Genomic DNA, 4076 nt, shown 5'->3' on the forward strand with positions numbered 1-4076 from the left:
ACGCGAGGAATCGAGATTGACCCATCTAAGATCAAAGCCATTATCGAAATGCCCCCACCAAAAACTGAAAAACAGATAAGGGGCTTCCTAGGAAAGCTGCAATACATTAGTAGGTTCATTTCCAAGCTTACTATGACTTGTGAGCCAATATTCAAAAAATTAAGAAAAAAAGAAAAAGTCGAATGGGATGAACAATGCCAAACTGCCTTCGATAAAATCAAAGAATACCTAAGCAAACCACCCGTCCTCTCCCCGCCTTTGCCTGGAATCCCTTTACGCCTATACCTAACCGTCACGGATACTGCAGCAGGAGCTATGCTCTCACAGTGTGTACTGGATCCGAGCGAGCCATTTACTACTTGAGCAAGAAGTTCATACAGTACGAGACGAGATACACAGAACTTGAGAAAACCTGCCTCGCCCTCGTCTGGGCATCCAAAAAACTCAGACATTACCTATTGGCCCACACTGTTCATATAGTGTCACAACTAGACCCCTTAAAATACATGTTCGAAAAGCCCGCCCTAAATGGTCGCCTGTCCAGGTGGCTAGTCATGCTCTCAGAATTCGACCTAAAATTCATGCCAGAAAAAACAATCAAAGGAAGAGCGGTAGCCGAATTCCTGGCCGAGCATGCCACGAATGAGGAAACCACGGAAGCTTACCTCCTCCCCGACGAGGAACTTCTGATGATACGAGACGACTATTGGACACTATACTTCGGTGGCGCGTCCAACCAGAAAGGATGCGGCGTCGGAGTTCTCCTAGTCAGTCCCGAAGGGGCCCACATACCAATTTCCGTCAAACTTGACTTCAAGGCCACAAACAACGCCGCCGAATACGAGGCCGGCATAGTTGGGCTAGAGGCCGCAGTTAGCCTCGGAGTCAAACATCTACAAGTCTTCGGGGATTCTTCTCTAATAATCAACCATATATCCAAAAGATGGAAGGTCCGAAGCACTAGTCTCTAAAAATATCAAGCTCACTTAGACCAAATAGTCGAGCAATTTGAAAAAATCGAGTATACGTACTTACTAAGAGACGACAACCAATTCGCGGATGCACTAGCGAAGCTAGCTTCAATGCTCAACATCCCAAATGAATGGGACGGAATGACCCATCAGGTCGAGCGAAGGAAAGAGCCGGCTTATTGCTGTACCATAGACTCCGAACCTGAAAACACCGAAGAAGAACCATGGTACACGGACATCCTTCGTTACAAAACAAGTGGGGAATTCCCCCCAAACACCTCCCCGCGAGCACAAAAGGCCCTATGCCTCCTCGCTTCACAATATAGCATAATTCTGGGAGAACTGTACAAATACACGCCGAATAAAATCAAGTTACTTTGTGTCCACCAAAACCAAGCCCAAAGACTAATAGAAGAATACCATAACGGCGTGTGCGGACCCCATATGAACGGAAAAATGCTATCCCGAAAAATATCCCGCCCAGGGTACTATTGGACCACTATGGAAACCGATTGCCACCACTTTGTAAAAACTTGCCCAAAATGCCAAATCTTCAGTAACCTTAACCATTTGCCTCCCTCGGAATTATACACCTTCACTTCTCCATGGCCCTTTTCCACCTGGGGTATAGATATAATCGGCAAGGTAACACCAACAGGCGTAGGGGGACACGAGTACGTTTTAGTCGCAATTGATTACTTCACTAAATGGGTAGAGGCAGAGTCCTATGCAAAATTAACGGCCAAACATGTCGCTCGATTCCTAGAAAAAAACATATTCTGTCGATACGTGGTTCTACATGAAATCATAAGTGACCAAGGTTCCCACTTTAGGGCCGAAGTCCAAGACCTGGTCGAAAAATATCATGTCAAACACCATAAATCCTCTCCCTACAGGCCGCAAATGAACGGCGCGGTAGAGGTGGCCAACAAAAATATTAAAGTCATAATCGAAAAAATGGCCGAAAATTATAAGGATTGGCCCAACAAATTACACTTCGCGTTATGGGGCTATCGAATCTCAATCCGCACCTCCATTGGAGTAACACCCTACTCCTTGGTATACGGAATGGAAGCAGTTCAACCGATGGAGTTGGAAATTCCCTCCCTCCGGATCGTCCTAGAAAGCAAGCTACCCGAAGCTGATTGGGTTCAAGCTAGGTACGACGAGCTCGTCCTTTTAGACGAATGGAGGTTGAGAGCTTTACATCACGTGCAAGTGTATCAAAAGCGCATCGCAAGGAAATTCAACAAAAGAGTCAAACCTCGAAATATCAAAGAAGGAGATTTTGTATTAAAAGAAGTCCGCGCACCTACTACAGACCCTCGAGGAAAATTCCGGCCTAACTGGACAGGACCATATTTTGTAAATACCATCCTACCTGGCGGAGCAGTCCAACTAGCTGACATAGATGGAGCGGAATTCGCTAACCTCACGAACTTAGACCAATTGAAAAAATACTATATTTAATAAAATCCAGTCCGGAGTTAAGGCATCTAATAAAACACGTTAAGACTCATACGCGAGCATTCTGTACATTACTCTAAGCAAACGGCATAAAACTCGATAAAGTAGGAAAAAGCGAAGGACAAAACTTCAACGCCCAGGGTTGGGCGCCGTTATTTTTCACGCCCAGGCCTGGGCGCCGATATTTCTTTCGCCCTTGGACGGGCGTCATTCTCTCTTGCCACCTATCCTCCCGATTCTCCAAGTGTTCGTACTCCTTTTTCGAACCATCAAAAGAACCACGAACACTTGGGGGGGGAAAGCAGACGTGTAAGCTAGAACTACGCGCGACCTGATTCTGACAAGATACGTAGGAAATCCTTATCTAGGATTCGGTCCAATAAAAATAAAAAAATAATAAAGTCATGCAACGCATCAAGAAGAAAAGATATTGCAAAGGGCACTATACCCTAACCCATGCACGGGCAAGACCAAAGAGAATGAAAAACAAAGCCACAAGAATTTTCAGGAACAAGCCCAACAAAGGAGTATGGCACGAGTCGGCAAAAAACAAAAAAAATAGTGAACATGCATATGTAATAACCCAAGTAGTCGGTTAGTCTAAAAATGTGTGTGCACTCTTGTATGAACTCATTATTTTTACGAAATTCTTTCCCTTTTCAAAATTCGTCGTTGGTTTAGAAAGCTAATATTACTATAATATGTTAAAGCAAAGCCCACGGAAGGCTCAAAACATTGTTGCACCAAAAATCGCAAAAAAATATATATACATGCGGAATGCAAGAATGAATATGTACAAAACATGAGGTAAGCCTAAGACTCGTCATCGGCTCCATGTCTCCAAGCCTCGCCGGTCCATCCACTCCACTCCCCGTGGTATGAGGGCCCCCAGCCAGAATCACCCCAAAAATGAGGCTGTGACTGCAACTCGGGGCTAGGCTCTCGGGCCACCGACACGGAACGTCGCCTAGGCTCCGGCTCGGACCTCTCCGCTGAAGAACTCACCCCCGCGTCGGAACGACGATGCCGCAGGGGCGAGTGTCGTGCCCTCTCTCTCTCACGATCGTGTCCCTCGCCCGAGGGACCCGCGTCGTCGGCCCCGGCTCGTCCAGCACCCGTCTACAAGAAAAGGCAAAAAAAAGAGTGAGTAACAGAAAGCCAAACAAAAGGTAAAGATCAAAAGAAAAAAAGAGGGCACATTACCCGATTAGAGTGAGGGCTCCTGCAAGAAAGTGCAGATCGGGCTCGAACCAACGCGGACTTCAACCGGTTGATCACCCCCACCATCGCGTTGGCCGTACGGGCCGGAACCTGAAACAGGAATGTTAGTGACAAAAAAAAGAGAAAAAAATATAAGAAGAGTGCACAAATAAAAGGTGCATACCGCCTGTACTCCCTCAGGGAGCGGAGCATGGAAAACCCGGTCTTCCGGGAAAGTTTCCACAATCTCGGATCCACTCTCTCCGGTATACGAGATCCGAGCATCGGGAAGCACCCATCCTCCCAACGAAGGGTCAGGACACTCCTGCACAAAACACAGTAGACATAAACACATGGGCACGAGCATGAAAACACTAAAATCAATACGAAAAGAGAGGGCAACTTACAGGGCCAGGCTCCGGGAGACGAAGAGAATCC

This window comes from Spinacia oleracea, chromosome 5 (genome assembly GCF_020520425.1).
Source record: "Spinacia oleracea cultivar Varoflay chromosome 5, BTI_SOV_V1, whole genome shotgun sequence".
Lineage (NCBI taxonomy): Eukaryota > Viridiplantae > Streptophyta > Magnoliopsida > Caryophyllales > Amaranthaceae > Spinacia > Spinacia oleracea.